The sequence below is a fragment of the Scyliorhinus torazame genome, chromosome 2 (genome assembly GCF_047496885.1).
Source record: "Scyliorhinus torazame isolate Kashiwa2021f chromosome 2, sScyTor2.1, whole genome shotgun sequence".
NCBI classification, from domain to species: Eukaryota; Metazoa; Chordata; class Chondrichthyes; order Carcharhiniformes; family Scyliorhinidae; genus Scyliorhinus; species Scyliorhinus torazame.
Window position 1 is genome coordinate 164,317,054 of NC_092708.1, and position 18,699 is coordinate 164,335,752.

Below are 18,699 nucleotides of genomic sequence, written 5' to 3' on the forward strand. Positions count from 1 at the left end.
ACAGAACTGGCTCGGTCATAGAAGACAGAGGGCAGCAATAGAAGAGTGCGTTTCTGAATGGAGGTCTGTGAATTCCTCAGGGATCAGTGCTGGGCCCTTTGCTGTTTGTAATATATACATAAATGATTTGGAGGAAAATATAACTGGTCTGATTAAGTTTGTGGACGACAAAGGTTGGTGGAGTTGCGGATAGTGATAAGGACTGTCAGGTACCGCAGGATATAGATCGGTTGGAGATTTGGGCGGAGAGATGGCAGATGGAGTTTAATCCGGACAAATGTGAGGTAATGCATTTTGGAAGGTCTAATAGAGCTGGGAATTATATAGTAAATGGCAGAACCCTGAAGAGTTTTCATAGGCAGAGGGATCTAGGTGTACAGGTACACAGGTCACTGAAAGTAGCAACACAGGTGGAGAAGGTAGCCAAGAAGGTATACAGCATGCTTGCCTTCATCGGCCAGGGCATTGAGTTTAAAAATTGGCAAGTCATGTTGCACCTTTTTCGAACCTTATTTAAGCCACACTTGGAATTTTGTGTTAAATTCTGGTCGTCACATTACCAGAAAGATGTGGAGGCTTTGGAGAGGGTACAAAAAAGATTTACCAGGATGTTGCCTGGTATTGAGGGCATTTGCTATGAGGAGAGGTTGGTGAAACTTGGTTTGTTCTCACTGGAACAACGGATGTTGAGGGGCGACCTGATAGAAGTCTACAAGATTATGAGGGACAGAGTGGACAGTTCCTCTCGTGGAAGAGTCAGTTACTAGGGGCATAGATTTAAGGTGAGAGGAGCAAGATTTAAAGGAGATGTACGAGGGAAGTTTTTTACACAAGGGTGTGGTGGAAGCCTGGAACTCGCTGCCGGAGGATGTGGTGGAAGCAAGGACGATAGTGACGTTTAAGGGGCCACTTGAAAAATACATGAATAGGATGGGAATGGAGGGATATGATCCCCGGAATGGTAGGGGGTTTTAGTTCAAATGGACAACATGGTCGGTGCAGGCTTGGAGGGCCGAAGGGCCTGTTCCTGAGCTGTAATTTTCTTTGCTCTTTTTCTTTAAAGACAATTGAGGTGTGTGTGGCGCGGGGGGGAGGAGGGGAGGGGGTGATGTTAAGGGGGTTAAAATAGGGAAGGCAGGACGGGAGGGGAGGGTATTGCAGGGGGGAGTGGGTGTTGGTTATATTGAAGTTTACTTCTGGTTTCATTTGTTGTTTGTTTATGCAAATTCTTGAATAAAATATTTTTAAAAAGATGAGGGGAGGTCGGATGATTGGGTCAGCATATACAGAACATCAGAGAATGACCAAAAGGTTAGTAAGGAGAATAAATTGGAGTACAAGAGGAAACTAGCTAGGAATGTAAAAACAGCAAACGTTTCTCCAGATATTTAAACAGGAAAAGAGTAGGGAAAGTGAGTGTTGGTCCTCTGGAGAGTGAGGATGGGAAGTTAGTAGATAAGGAAATTGGCAGATAAAATGATCAGATAAAAGATACAAGAAACATTCCACTAATAGCTGTAAATTAAGAGCTGGCAGGGAGAGAGGTACCTGGTGATATTACAATCACTTGGGAAGTGCTACTGAGCAAACTGATGGAACTGCGGGCTGACAAGTTTCCAGGTCCTTATGAACCTCATCCTGGGGTTTTAGGTGACTTATAAGATAGTAGGTGCATTGGATTTGGATTTATTGTCACGTGTTCTGCATACAGTCCATACATGAAGAATATAGGACATACAATAAATACACACAGTAAATACATAGACATTGGGTGAAGCATACGGAGTGTAGTACTATTCCGTAGAGAAGATGTGTGGAGAGATCAGTTCAGTCCATAAGAGAGTCATTCAAGAGTCTGGTAACAGCCGAAGTTGAAGCTGTTTTTGAATCTGTTTGTGCGTGTTCTCAGACTTTTGTACTTCCAGCCCGATGGAAAAGAGGGTGGGAGCGGTCTTTGATTATGCTGCCCACTTTCCCAAGGCAGCGGGAGGTGTAGACAAAGTCAATGGACAGTAGGCGGGTTTGCATGATGGACTAGACTGTGTTCGCGACTCTCTTTAGCTTTTTCCATTCTTGTGCCAAGCAGTTGCCACACCAGGTTGTGGTGCAACCAGATAGGATGCTTTCTATGGTGCATCTGTAAATGTGGACATGCCGAATTTTGTTAGTTTCCTGAGGAATTGTAGGTTGTGCTTTCTTGGTCATAGTGTTGAGGTGGGTGGACCAAGACAGATTGGTGATGTGCACCCCTAGAAAATTGAAGCTGTCAACCCTCTCCACCTTGGCACCATTGATGCAGACAGGGGTGTGTACGATACTTTGCTTCCTGAAGTGAATGACCAGCTCCTTAGTTTTACTGACGTTGAGGGAGAGATTGTTGTCGTTACACCATGCCACTAGGTTCTCCATCTCCCTCTGTACTCTGACTCATTGTCTGAGATCCGACCTGTGGTGATATGCATCACTGTAAATACACAAGGGGTTAATGCAAATACACTAAGACTAAGTAAACACTAGAAGGAGCACCAGAGACATCATGACATGAAGACATACAGCTAATGAACACATAGAATAGGACACGACCAATGGGCAGTCAAGACACCCAGAGGTGACACTACCACATATAAAAGGACAGGGCACACATGCTCTTTCTTTTTCCACAGGCGACACAGGAGCAGATCAGAAGCATCACACCCACCACATGGCTTAGAGCAGATTGGTTAGTTAGATTGAGTTACTATAGCAAGATTAGCAGGAGAGTCGAACTCGAGTAGAAAAATTGTTAACTTTTCAATAAATGTGTTAAACCTATCTCCAAGTCTGTACCTTCCTTTGTCAGAGTATACATCAAGGAAGCAGCTTATGCTACATGAAGAAGCATAGCACAACATGGTACCAGTAGTGCCCTGTTGAATCTATATAGTTCAACTCCAGATCCATGACTACCAGCAGCAGCACCCAGGCAAGATGTTCGAGATTCCGGTCCTCAGCAGCTCAGGTACCACGGCAATCTCAGTGCCAACTGGCGTGCATTCAAACAGAGATTTGAGATCTACCTGGTAGCGTCCGACTAGATGGCGTGGCGGATGCAGAGAAAATAAAGCTTCTGCTCACCATTGCGGGTGCAAGTGCAGCAGAAATCTTCAAGTACTCCAAAGGTCAAGACAAGTGAGACTTCCAGACAGTCCTGGACAAGTTTGAAAAGTACTGCGTGGAAAACACAAAAGAGATCGGTAAAACTGGAGCCTATACTCACCACGAGGCACAGGTAGGCTTGCAGCAGAAGAAAACTCCACAAATGCATTCCTGAATGTTTTGACTCCGGACGGGGAGCATCAAGACACCTCAGATGATTCAAGTGACACCTCAGATGATTCAAGTGAACCTGAAATGACTCCGGACGGGGAGTGTCAAGAAACCAAAGCTGATTCAGGTGAACCAGAAAGGACTCCAGACGGGGAGCATCGACAAGCCAAAGATGATTCAAGTGAACCGGACATGACTCCAGACGGGGAGCGCCGAGGAATCAGAGACGGCACGCTCAATGAAACAGCAGATGCCACAAAGGACACTCCCACAAGTAACTTTGTGAAGGACTCGCATTATCCACTCGGGGTGGTCATTGAGCCCAACAAACACAACAATACCAACAAAAACACTAACAAAGACAACAACAAGAAGTGTACCAAAGGTACCAACGTCAACAACATGCACGACAAAAACAACACTAGAATAACGACTGGTACAACATGGTACAACTCTGAAAATGCAGGACAATGTAACAGCACAGCTCCTAACACTGGCAAGAGTACAGCCATACCATGGCATGACAGCAAATCTCACCGATTCAAGACAGGTGAGTTTGCTCCACTACGAACAAGCAACCCAGCTTTCAAGGCAGATGACATACTGCATCAATATCGCAATCACAAGAAACAGTCCAGGTCGGACAACACAGATGACGTACTGCATCGCTACCACAAGCATAGAAAAATAGAGTCCAAATCAGACAACAAAGTGATTTGACCATTTGCACACCGCCTGATGACTTTTTGGTTCCTTAAGCACAGGGACATTGACGGCGTTCACAAGGGGATGACAACATCAACATCGACACTTCATCAACAAAAGAAGAAAGCCACTCGACCGTACCAATTCATAAACTTTGGACTCATACATATTATTTGGTATTGTATAATCATCACTGTCATCATGACTTGTACATGTCATCACTTATCTACCTATTTTGTTCAATTTTCTTCAACACTTTAAATATGTAACACGAAAAAAGGGGGGTGATATCTGGTAAATATGTGGTAAATACACAAGGGGTTAATGCAAATACACTAAGACTAAGTAAACACTAGAGGGAGCACCAGAGACATCATGACATGAAGACATACAGCTAATGAACACATAGAATAGAACACGACCAATGGGCAGTCAAGACACCCAGAGGTGACACTATCACAAGGGGGCAACCCATTTAAAAGGACAGGGCACACATGTTCGTTCTTTTTCCACAGGTGACACAGGGGCAGATCAGAAGCATCACACCCACCGCATGGCTTAGAGCAGACTGGTTAGTTAGATTGAGTTACTGTAGCAAGATTAGCAGGAGAGTCGAACTCAAGTAGGAGAATTGTTAACTGTTCAATAAATGTGTTAAACCTGTTAAACCTATCTCCAAGTCTGAACCTTCCATTGTCAGAGTATACATCAAGGAAGCAGCTTATGCTACATGAAGAAGCATAACACAAAACGACCCACTACGGTTGTGTCATCAGCAAACTTCTAGATGGAGCCAAATTTTGCCACTCAGTCGTGTGTGTATAGGAAGTAGAGTAGGGGGCTAAGTGCGCAGCCTTGCGCATCATGAAGGAGGTGTTGTTTATCCTTGCTGATTGTGGTCTCAGTTGTTAATTTACCAAAATTAATTAGATTCTGGAAAGTAGCAAATATAACACCCCTATTCAAGAAGAGAAGGCGGCAGAAAACAGAAAATTATAGGCCTGTTAACTTGACATCTGTCATGGGGAAGGTATTGGAATCAATCATTAAAGTGATTATAGCTGGTCATGGTAATGGGGAAGGATAAGCATGGGCAATAATGGTTGAGCAACTTACCAGAGTTCTTCGAAGGAGGAACATGTTGATATAGGGGAGGTTGTCGATATATTTAGCGGGATCCTCCGTTTCTGAGACTAAGCTTTGAAGCCGACGCAGAATTCGTGGAGATCCACAACAGCAAAACTGGTGCTGCACCTGGACCAGCACCGGCGCCACGTGGAACACAATCGATCCCAATGAGAAATGGTGCCGGATATGCTGGTTTCGCAATTGACATTCCGGAGGCTGACCAGCTGCAGCCACATTTTCACACTTCACTGCCCACACACACCATCTCAGCCAACAAGATGACAGAAAGACGTGCTGGCCCACATTTCACGGACACAAAGCTCGAGACCCTCCCGGATGCCGTGGAAGAGAGGTGGATAACATTGTACCCCAGCCCAGGAAGGAGGCTGACAGCCAACGCCATACGTTGTTCCTGGGTGCAGGTGGCAGAGACGGTCAGCGCCGTGGGCAACACTTTCCGGTCGGGCCAGCAGTGCCAGAATAACCTGCACAACCTCCTCAGGGCAGCCAGGGTGAGTAGGCAGCACTGTGCCCTTGGCACCAACTTCCGTTCCACACACCCGCAACCCTCCCCCCAACCCTGAGGGCATCCAAACCCCCACCCTGCACCATATGCCGGCACCCATACTGGCTGCCATGGCTGTGTGCCCAGACTACTGGAGCCACCAGCTACCCAACTCTTTGGATGCATGTGTCGGGCTGTTAACACTGTCATTTTCTGTTCCCCCCCACCCCAACAGGAGAAGGTCGCCCACAACCACCTGGAATGGGAGAAGATAGGAGGGGGAACCACCGGACCTGCGGCCCCTAATCGTGGCAGACCAGAGGGCCCTGGATGTGATTGGTGGCCCGGAGGAAAGGGAGTTCGCCGAGATGGAGTTCGGCCACGGGCGAGGAAGTGGGAACCCGCTTAGTTGTGGTTTCCCCGAGGTGTCAACCAGCCCGCCAACACCACCCTCACCCCCACACCACCCTCACCACACACCACTCCTACACCACACACCACTCCTACACCACACACCACTCCTACACCACCCTCACCCCCACACCGCCCTCACCCCCACACCACCTTCACCCCAACACCACCCCCACCACCCTCACCCCCACACCATCCTCACCCACACACCACCCACACCACACCTACATCACCCTCACCCCTACCGCCCTCACTCCTACACCACCCCCACACCACCCTCACCCCAACACCACCCCCACCACCCTCACCCCCACACCATCCTCACTCCCACACCACCTGCATCCAGCCTCACCCACACACCACCCTCACTCCCACACCACCTTCATCCAGCCTCACCTACACACCACTCCTACACCACACACCACTCCTACACCACACACCACTCCTACACCACACACCACTCCTACACCACCCTCACCCCCACACCACCCTCACCCCCACACCACCTTCACCCCAACACCACCCCCACCACCCTCACCCGCACATCATCCTCACTCTCACACCACCCCCACACCACCTTCATCCAGCCTCACCCACACACCACCCACACCACACCTACATCACCCTTACCCCTACCGCCCTCACCCCCACACCACTCCTACACCACCCCACACCACCCTCACCCCAACACCACCCCCACCACCCTCACCCCCACACCATCCTCACTCCCACACCACCCCCACACAACCTGCATCCAGCCTCACCCACACACCACCCTCACCCCACACCACACCTACATCACCCTCACCCCTACCACCCTCACCCCCACACCACTTCTACACCACCCCCACACCACCTTCACCCCAACACCACCCCCCAGCACCCTCACCCCCACACCACCCTCACCCACTCACCATTCTCGCCCCCACACCACCCTCTCCCCCTCATCCTTTTCCACCACCACCCTCACCATCCCCCACACACTCACTCCCACCACCCCCCGGCCCGCAGTCTAATCATGCATCTTGTCTTGTGTCTTGCAGAACCAGCTGCTGATGGGGTGGGTGCATCCAGTGTCCCCCGCCCCCTGCCAGTGCCACAGGCAGAGCCTCCCTCCCTGAGCCGAGCCAGCGACGAGCAGCCCGAACACCAGCCCTCTGCCCCAGACTCAGGAGACGCCCAAGCGCGAGTTTGAGGATGACAGTGATTTTCCATCACAGCTGTCTCCAACACCCTCCACCATACCAGACACACTCACCCCGGTTGGGCACTTTAGCGAACACTATCCTGGGACACTATTTGGTGCCCACCACACAGCTACTCCGGTACAGCAGATGGAGGTAGGAACACCTGAGGGGCCCGCGGTCGGAGGGCGGGCCAACCCCAGGGACTAGTTGCATTCCAGACCGGTTTCGGGCTTCTGGAACGGACAGTCCCATCAATTGTGGAGTTGCAGTCGCAGAGCCAGGGACTACATGAGGGGTTGTCGGTGAGCATCCAGTACCTGCAGGTGTAGTTGGAGGAGACCAACCGTGTGCAGCTGCAGGAGGTGGTGCCCACGATGCATGCCACCCAGGCTAACGCCACATGGGTGGGGTCCACGGTGGAGGCATTGGAGTGGCGGTTTTGGCTATGGAGGAGCATGTCCAAGGCATGGGGCATTCTGTGCAGGCCGTGGCTGAGGCCCAGGACAGGGCTGCCGCCTCACAGGCAACCAAGTGCTAGAGCCACCTGGAAATTGCAGCAGCGCTCTAAGCGTGGCCCAGTCACAGCAGGCTGTGGTAGTTAGGGGTATTACGGTACCAAGGTTGAGGCTGTAAGATCATTGGTGTGGGAGGTACCTGAGACAGGAAGATCATTGGTGAAGCCTGCCTGCTGGTTCCGCCCAGTAAGGCGGAGTATAAGAGCCTGTGTCTCCCTAGCAGCTGCATTCTGTACCTGCGCAGCTGGGGGAAACATCTAGTCCAATAAAGCCTTCAATTGTCATCCAATCTCGCTTCTGGAGTCATTGATTGAGCATCAATTTATTGGACTAGATTTTAAAGAATGGAGCTCCGAATCCAGCCGGAGTGTCTGCAACTCAGCACCCACTCGGCAAACTGAGCGGCAACCTTCAAACACTGGCTGGCGTGCTTCAACGGGTACCTCAGGACGGCCACAACTGCACCCACGGAGGACCAGAAGATGCAAGTTCTCCACTCGAGGGTGAGCCCAGAGATTTACACCCTCATTGTAGAAGCCAGGTATGAGGATGCGGATAATTTCAAGGCCGCGATGGCCCTGTTGAAAGGACACTACATTTGCCCAGTAAACCAGGTGTACGTCCAACATCTGCGAGTGACAAGGCGACAAATCCCAGGGGAATCGCTGGATGAATTCTACCACGCGTTCCTGGTACTAGGTAGGAACTGTGACTGCCCGCAAGTTTCAGCCAGCGACCACACACAACTTTTAATCTGGGACGCATTCATTGCATGTATGCTGTCCTCCCAAATCCGTCAGCGACTGCTGGAGAGACACTAGGCCTCAAGGAGGCACCGGCCCTTGCTAGCTCCCTGGATGTGGCCTCCCGAAACGCCCGCTCGTACGTCCCTGACCGCGCGGCAGCCCCTTGGGCAGCGTGGAACCCACCCGCGGCTGACCCCGATGCATCCCCCATCCCCCCACAAGTTTGTGCCGCGTGGCTACCAGTCAACCCCGGGGGGCCCCGCTATTTTTGCGGGCAAGCCAAGCACCCCCGGCAGCGATGCCCGCCCGCTCCTCCACCTGCAAAGGTTGTGGCAAAAAGGGCCATTTCGTGGTGGTATGCCAGGCCCGGGCGGTTGCCGCTGTCTCCGGGGGCAAACCAGGGCCACCACCACAACTCTCTCCACGGGCCGCGGGCGCCGCCATCTTCATTTTCCCGAGCCACGTGCTGGTCCCAGGTGCTGCCATCTTGTTCCCCAGGGACCACGTGCGATGCGTGGGCGCCGCCATCTTGCCCACTCCCAGCCATGTGCGACCCGTGGGCGCTGCCATCTAACTTGGCTGGAGTCTCAGGACCCCGATTCGGATGACCACACACCGCCCGAGGAAAATCTTCAACTTTTACCACGATTCGCCTCGGTGACCCTGGACCAGTCTCGGCCCCGAACGCTCTCGACTGCGACGACGACTGTGCTCATCAACGGGCGCAAAACATCCTGCCTGATCGACTCTGGGAGCACAGAGAGCTTCATACATCCCAACACAGTAAGGCGCTGTTCTCTTCCCATACACCCAGTTAACCAAAGGATCTCCCTGGCCTCCGGGTCTCACTCTGTAGAGATCAAGGGGTTCTGCGTAGTGAACCTCGCGGTCCAGGGAAGAGAATTAAAAAATTTCCGACTCTACATCCTCACTCACCTCTGTGCTGCCACGCTCCTGTGATTGGACTTCCAATGCAACCTCCAGAGCTTAACCTTTAAATTTGGCGGCCCTATACCCCCCCCCCCCCCCCTCACTGTCTGCAGCCTCGCAACCCTCAAGGTCGACCCGCCTTCCCTTTTTGCGAACGTCACCCTGGATTGCAAACCCGTCGCCACCAGGAGCAGACGGTACAGTGCCCAGGACCAGACCTTCATTAGGTCGGACGTCCAGCGGCTACTGAAGGTAGGTATTATCGAGGCTAGCAACAGCTCCTGGAGAGCTCAAGTAGTGGTTGTAAAGACCGGGGAGAAGCACAGGATGGTCATCGATTATAGTCAAACCATCAACAGGTATACTCAGCTCGACACGTACCCTCTCCCCCGCATATCTGATTTGGTCAATCAGATTGCACAATACAAGGTCTTTTCCATGGTGGACCTCAAATCCGCCTACCACCAGTTCCCCATCCGCCCGGGCGACCGCAAGTACACTGCATTCGAAGCAGATGGGTGGCTCTACCACTTCCTAAGGGTTCCCTTTGGTGTCACAAATGGAGTCTCGGTCTTCCAACAGGAGATGGACCAAATGGTTGACCGGTACGGTTTGTGGGCCACGTTTCCGTACCTCGACAACGTCATCATCTGTGGCCACGACCAGCAGGACCACGACACCAACCTCCGCAAATTCCTCCATACCGCAAAAACCCTTAATTTAACCTACAACAAGGACAAATGCGTGTTCAGTGCCGACGGTCTAGCCATCCTCGGCTACGTAGTGCATGATGGAGTCATAGGCCCAGATCCCGAACGCATGCTCCCACTCATGGAGTCTCCCCTTCCCCACTGCTCCAAGGCCCTGAAACGCTGCCTGGGATTTTCTTCATATTATGCCCAGTGGGTCCCCAATTATGCGGACAAGGCCCGCCCACTAATCCAATCCTCGGTTTTCCCCCTGTCGGCAGAGGCCCACCAGGCCTTCAGCCACATAAAGGCGGACATCGCAAAGGCTATGATGCATGCAATCGATGAATCCCTTCCGTTCCAAGTCGAGAGTGACGCGTCCGATGTAGCTCTGGCGGCCACCCTCAACCAAGCGGGCAGACCCGTGGCCTTCTTCTCACGCACCCTCCATGCTTCAGAAATCCGCCATTCCTCCGTTGAAAAAGATGTCCAGGCCATAGTAGAAGCTGTGCGGCACTGGAAGCATTACTTGGCCGGCAGGAGATTCACGCTCCTCACTGACCAACGGTCGGTAGCTTTCATGTTAGATAATGCACAGCAGGCAAGATAAAGAATGATAAGAGGATCGAGCTCTCCACCTACAACTATGAGATCTTGTATCGTCCCGGGAAGCTAAACGAGCCTCCCGATGCCCTATCCTGCGGCACATGTGCCAACGCACAAGTGGACCGACTCCGGGCCCTCCATGAGGACCTCTGCCACCTGAGGGTCACTCGATTCTTCCATTTTATCAAGACCCGCAACCTGCCCTACTCCCTCGAGGAGGTCAGGACAGCCACCAGGAACTGCTAAATCTGCGCGGAGTGCAAGCCGCACTTCTACAGGCCAGAGAAAGCGCACCTGATAAAAGCTTCCCGTCCCTTTGAACGCCTCAGTATGGACTTCAAAGGGCCCCTCCCCTCCACCGACCGCAACACGTACTTCCTGAATGTGATTGACGAGTACTCCCGGTTCCCAGTCGCCATCCCCTGCCCCGACATGACCGCAGCCACCGTCATAAAAGCCCTCCACAGTATCTTTACGCTGTTCGGTTTCCCCGCCTACGTACACAGCGATAGGGGGTCCTCCTTCATGAGCGACGAACTGCGGCAATTCCTGCTCAGCAAGGGCATCGCCTCGAGCAGGACGACCAGTTATAACCCCCGGGGAAACGGACAGGTAGAGAGGGAAAACGGAACGGTCTGTCTGGAAGACTGTCCGACTGGCCCTACGGTCCAGGAATCTCCCAGTCTCCCGCTGGCAGGAGGTCCTTCCCGATGCACTCCACTCCATCTGATCACTGCTGTGTACCACGACAAACGAAACACCTGATGAACGTCTCCTTGTCTTCCCTAGGAAGTCTTCCTCTGGGACCTCGCTCCCAACCTGGCAGGCAGCTCCTGGACCCATTCTGCTCCGCAAACACATGTGGGCGCACAAGTCGGACCCATTGGTAGAGAGGGTTCACCTCCTTCACGCTAACCCTCAGTATGCCTATGTGACATACCCCGACGGCTGGCAGGATACGATCTCCCTACGGGACCTCGCGCCCGCTGTTTCCCCACCCACACCCCGCCCCCAAACAACCCCACCCTCCCACCGGCGCACCCCACGGCTGCCCCCTGCCCAGGTGGATCGGTTCTTCCACTGGTCCCACCCAGGGGTGATGAAGCTACTGAAGAAGCCGAAGTCATGCTCCCGGAGTCGTGGATGCCCGAGCCGGTGCCTGCATCACTGCCGAAACGGCGACGATCACAGAGGACGACCAGGGCCTCCGATCGACTAATTGCTTCGTTCTGATATGTACATGTAAAATGAACACTGGAAATAGTTGTGACATGTAATAAGACAAAACACTGTACCACCGACGGGTACCACCATAACCTCTACCACTGTATGACGCGAGACCACCACCCCGCCGGACTCTTTTTTTTTAAACAGGGGTCAATGTGGTAGTCGGTATTAGGGGTATTACGGTACCTAGGTTGAGGCTGTACGATCATTGGTGGGGGAGGTACCTGAGACCGGAAGATCATTGGTGAAGCCTGCCTGCTGGTTCCGCCCAGTAAGGCGGAGTATAAGAGCCTGTGTCTCCCTAGCAGCTGCATTCTGTACCTGCGCAGCTGGGGGAAACATCTAGTCCAATAAAGCCTTCAATTGTCATCCAATTTCGCTTCTGGAGTCATTGATCGAGCATCACAGGCCATGGCTGGGAACGTCAGCGGCATTGCCCAGGCACTGGCCGACGTGGCGCAGGCACAGAGGAAGGTGGCTCAGTGTCAGAGGGAGCTGGTACAGGCACTTTCTCCCCGTGTCTGCGTGGGTTTCCTCCGGGTGCTCAGGTTTCCTGCCACAATCCAAAGATGTCCAGGTTAAAGGGATTGACGATGATAAAAATTGCCCTTTCTGTCCAAACATGTGCAGGTTAGGTGGAGTTATAATAATAATCTTTATTGTCACAAGTAGACTTACATTATCACTGCAATGGAGTTACTGTGAAAAGCCCCTAGTCGCCACATTTCAGCGCCTGTTCGGGTACACAGATGGAGAATTCAGAATGTCCAAATTACCCAAGCACGTCTTTCGGAACTTGTGGGAGGAAACCGGAGCACCCGGAGGAAACCCACGCAGTCATGGGGAGAACGTGCAGACTCCGCACAGACAGTGACCCAAGCCGGAAATCGACCCTGTGACCCAGGTGCTGTGAAGCAACAATGCTAACCACTGTGCTACTGAGCTGCCCTTACAGGGCTACGGGGAGAGGGTGGGGGAGTGGGCCTAGGTAGGGTGCTTTTTGAGAGGTAATAATTGAACTAGCTTTAATCAGGGAGATGGGTTTGTTTACATGTCACCATTTTATCTTTGAGTGAAAGTATTCATTTTTGCTCTTGGTGTTTGCATAGGCAGTTCTGGGAGAGTACATTATTACCAAGTTCTCGGGCACTAATTTTGTTCAGAGTAAAGTCCAGATGTCCTTAATGGGAGAGTTTGTTGTGTTTTTCATGATTTGCCATCTACCATAACCCGCACGGGACTTATGAGGTGGCAAAGATTAAACTCCCTATGAGCCTTGCAGAATACAAACTCCCCCATTAAAGGCGGCCAGGAACCCTAAACCATGTATAGTTATCTTCTGTGTAAAGTCAGTCAATTTGGGTACCGACAGGAGAGACCCGGCTGGGATCTTACGTGCTGCGTAAATGATAACTATAGTAATAAAACTTTATTTCCTTCTGACAACTCGGTGTGGACGTCTTTGTGGTCTACAAAACGGGCAACGAGGTTTCAACTGGTTTGCTGTTCATGCTGCTCCTCTGTCGGTTAAGCCACATACCTAACCCTGCTGGATACAGGTTGGAATCTTTTCATTAACCTCTGTTCAGAAGATTAGATGTGTTTGATGCCAATTTGGAAGATTGGACTCCGTATGTGAAAAGGATGCATTACTTTTTACATGCCAATTCTATCTCGGAGAATGATCGCTGGACAGTCATTGTGACATACTTATCTACGGTGTGATACGGATCCTCACCTATCCTGGGGCACCTGATACTCATACTTATGAGCAGCTAATAACACTATGGGGCAACATTTCAACCTTACAGCATCTGTAATTGTGCAGTGATATCGCTTTGCTACAGCGGAAAGGACCCCAGGTGAGTCCGTCACCGAATTTTAGTCGCGATTATGAAAGATAGCCGAATTCTGTGAATATGGCCCGTTCCTGGTGGAAATGCTATGCAACCGGTTGGTCTGGAGCATCAATAATGTGGCTACTCAAAAGAAATTGTTGGCTGAACCGTCCTCAAACCTACAGCAAGCTGTGCAAAATTTCACTAACTTGCGAGAGCGCTGAGCGAGAGTTGCAGGAAATCCAGGAATGGAAGTTAACACCTGAGGATGTGCCAACTCCCGGCGATCGACCCCTCCCAAGCGCCATGCAGGCCTGGTCCGTTGGTCGAACACAGAGTCGTACTGACGGGATACCTCTCCAGAATCAGTAGAGGGAAAATCGGCCCGTTGTGGGGCATGTGGTCGTCGGCCCCGAGGTGAGCGCAAGCTGCAACTGGGCCGGAGGTCCCGGCACCCCGGCAGAGGTTGCCGTCTGCACCGTCGGTCTGGATAAACCAGAGAAGGAAGACTGCATGCAGCTCACAGTGCAGGTGAATGAGTATCTATTGGATATGGAGCTTGGTAGCATTGTGGATAGCACAATTGCTTCACAGCTCCAGGGTCCCAGGTTCGATTCCGGCTTGGTTCACTGTCTGTCTGGAGTCTGCACGTCCTCCCCGTGTGTGCGTGGGTTTTCTCCGGGTGCTCCGGTTTCCTCCCACAGTCCAAAGATGTGCAGGTTAGGTGGATTGGCCATGATAAATTGCCCTTAGTGTCCAAAATTGCCCATAGTGTTGGGTGGGGTTACTGGGTTATGGGGATAGGGTGGAGGTGTTGACCTTGGGTCGGGTGCTGTTTCCAAGTGCCGGTGCAGACTCGATGGGCTGAATGACCTCCTTCTGCACTATAAATTCTAAGAAATTCTATGAAATTGATACCGGCACTGCAGTTTCCATGGTAGGAAGGCAAACATGCGACCGCATTAAGAAAGGAGTACAACACTTGGATTTGAGAAACACTCAGGCCCGATTGGTCACTTATACCGGCGAACCACTGGACATTACGGGGACCACCACGGCACGGTGGTTTATGGACGGCAGTCGGTGCGCCTCCTGCTAATTGTATTGAAGGGACATTTTCCCAGCTTACTGGGCCACGATTGGTTGAGCTGCATGCACTTTGATTGGCCACACATCTACCAAATGGAATCAAGGGCCCGAAGCGAAGTACTGGGAAAGTACCCTGAAGCCTTGAAATTGGTGAAAATTAAAGGTCCTGTGGCCAAATCCATGTTGACCCAGCTGAGATATTTCAAACCCACCCAAACATTTATGTGTTGCTGGCAAAAGTGGAGACCGAGCTCAGCTGGCTTGAAGGATTGGGGATCTTCTGGCATGTGCTCTTTGTAGATTAGGCGGTGCCGGACAAGAAGGTCCGGTTGTGCGGGGATTATAAGCTGACGGCGAATACAGCTTCACATTTGGACCACTACCCGATGCCACGGATTGAAGACCTTTATGCTAAATTAGCAGGTGAACTTTCATTTACTAAACTTGATATGAGTCATGCATATTTGCAACTCGAATTGAACTCGTTGTCACGCAGTTATATCACAGGCAACATGCACTGCGGCTTGTATGAGTACACTAGGTTGCCCTTCGGCATGTCATTGGCCATATTCCAGCGGGCGATAGAGAACTTCCTGTGTGGGTTACCATCTGTGGCGGTATATATAGATGATGTGCTGCTCACCAGAGCAACTGAGCAGGAGCTTTTGGACAACCTGGCGGAAGTTCTCTGGCATTTTTTGCAGTCTGGCATCCACCTGCAGAGATCCAACTGTGTTTTTTTTACCTGAAAGAGGTGGTGAAAGAAGTGGACTGCAAGGGCTTACATCTGGTCGCAGAGAATATGAGCGCCATTCAGCAGACCCCTGCCCCTACGCGCACCACGGAGCTTCAAACATTTTTAGTGTCAGTGAATTGTTACGGCAAGTTGATCCCAAATCTCGCAACAAAGCTTTTTTAAAAAAAATATATTTATTAAAGTTTTTTAACACAATTTTTCTCCCTTACAAACAATACCCCCACCCCCGTAACAATAAAAACCGAGAAATCGCGCAGAGCAAGATATATACATGGCAAAATGATATATTTACACAGCTTTGTACACTGGCCCTCACCCGTACGTGCCAGTTTTCCAAACCCTTCATGTTATCTCTTGCTCATCCACCCTCCCAGGCAGCGCCCCCCCCCCCCCCCCCCCCCCCCCCCCCCCAAGGTTGCTGCTGCTGCTGACCGACCTTCCTCTAACGCTCCGCAAGATAGTCTAGGAACGGTTGCCACCGCCTGTAGAACCCCTGCGCAAACCCTCTCAAGGCAAACTTAATCCTCTCCAACTTTATGAACCCAGCCATATCATTTAGCCAGGCCTCCAGGCTGGGGGGCTTCGCCTCCTTCCACATTAGCAAGATCCTTCGCCGGGCTACTAGGGACGCAAAGGTCAGAATGCCGGCCTCTTTCGTCTCCTGCACTCCCGGTTCGTCCACTACTCCAAATATTGCTCTCGCAACAAAGCTGGCCCCTGTGGTGGTATATATTCGGGGTAATGTGGTACCTGTGAATCCGAGAGGCTATTGGCTGACAGGTCCCGTGTCCTGGTTGGATCTGCCGACTTCTGGCTCCGCCCTGAAGGCGGAGTATAAGAGCTCGAGCTTCTCCCCGCAGCCTCATTCTGTTGCTGAGCTGCTGGGGAGCTGCTAAGTCTCGCTTAATAAAGCCTAGATCGACTTCATCGCTTCTCGTCTCGCGTAAGTCATTGTGTGCTACAATTTATTAAGCGAGCTTAAAAGACTATGGAGCTCCGGATCGCCCCGGAGTGCCTGCGGATCAGCCCCCACACAGCGAACGCGGCCGTATTCAAACACTGGCAAGCATGCTTTGAAGGCTACCTCCGAACGGCCCCCAGCCGGATCACGGAAGAGCAGAAAATGCAGGTCCTGCATTTGAGGGTAAGCCCGGAAATTTACTCGCTAATAGAAGACGCAGAGGATTTCCCGACGGCGCTCGCATTGCTGAAGGGCATCTACGTTCGGCCCATAAACCAGGTCTATGCGTGCCACCAACTCGCGACAAGACGGCAAATTCCCAGAGAATCGCTCGAGGAATTCTACGGCGCGCTGCTAATTTTGGGACGAGGCTGCAACTGCCCGCCGGTGAACGCGATCGAACACACGGACCTGCTAATTCGTGTTGCATTCGTGGCAGGTATGAACTCTCCCCAAAATCGTCAAAGACTTTTAGAAAGAGAGTCGCTAGGACTCTAGAGGCACGGGCCCTTGCAGCCTCCCTTGGTGTGGCCTCACAAAATGCCCGCGCCTACAGCCCCGACCGCGTGGCAGCCCCTTGGGCTCCGTGGACCCCCGTCGCGACCAACTCCCTGGCACCCCCCCCCCCCAACAAGCTTGAGCGGTTAAAGCGCCAGACCATCCCGGGGGGGCCCGCTGCTATTTTTGCGGACAAGTGAAACGCCCCCGGCAGCGCTGCCCGACCCGCGCAGCTACTTGTAAAAGCTGCGGCAAAAAGGGCCATTTCGCGGCAGTGTGTCGGTCCCGGGGGGTCGCCGCAATCCCCGGAGAAGAACGAGGACAGCACATCCCAACCCCCCCCCCCAGCGCCCCATGTGCGACCCACGGGCGCTGCCATTTTGGATTCCAGGCACCATGAGGGGAGGATGGGTGCCGCCATCTTGTGACCCCCCCAGACACGTGCGATACATGGGGGGGGGCCATTTTGTCCACCCCCGACCACGTGCGACCATAAGACCATAAGACATAGGAGTGGAAGTAAGGCCATTCGGCCCATCGAGTCCACTCCACCATTCAATCATGGCTGATTTCAACTCCATTTACCTGCTCTCTCTCCATAGCCCTTAATTCCTTGAGAAATCAAGAATTTATCAACTTCTGTCTTAAAGACACTCAACGTCCCGGCCTCCACCGCCCTCTGTGGCAATGAATTCCACAGACCCACCACTCTCTGGCTGAAGAAATTCCTCCTCATCTCTGTTCTAAAGTGACTCCCTTTTATTCTAAGGCTGTGCCCCCGGGTCCTAGTCTCCCCTGCTAATGGAAACAACTTCCCTACATCCACCCTATCTAAACCATTCATTATCTTGTAAGTTTCTATTAGATCTCCCCTCAACCTCCTAAACTCCAATGAATATAATCCCAGGATCCTCAGACGTTCATCGTATGTTAGGCCTACCATTCCTGGGATCATCCGTGTGAATCTCCGCTGGACCCGCTCCAGTGCCAGTATGTCCTTCCTGAGGTGTGGGGCCCAAAATTGCTCACAGTATTCTAAATGGGGCCTAACTAATGCTTTATAAAGCTTCAGAAGTACATCTCTGCTTTTATATTCCAAGCCTCTTGAGATGAATGACAACATTGCATTTGCTTTCTTAATTACGGACTCAACCTGCAAGTTTACCTTTAGAGAATCCTGGACTAGGACTCCCAAGTCCCTTTGCACTTCAGCATTATGAATTTTGTCACCATTTAGAAAATAGTCCATGCCTCTATTTCTTTTTCCAAAGTGCACGACCTCGCACTTGCCCACGTTGAATTTCATCAGCCATTTCTTGGACCACTCTCCTAAACTGTCTAAATCTTTCTGCAGCCTCCCCACCTCCTCCATACTACCTGCCCCTCCACCTATCTTTGTATCATCGGCAAACTTAGCCAGAATGCCCCCAGTCCCGTCATCTAGATCGTTAATATATAAAGAGAACAGCTGAGGCCCCAACACTGAACCCTGCGGGACACCACTCGTCACCGGTTGCCATTCCGAAAAAGAACCTTTTATCCCAACTCTCTGCCTTCTGCCTGACAGCCAATTGTCAATCCATGTTAGTACCTTGCCTCGA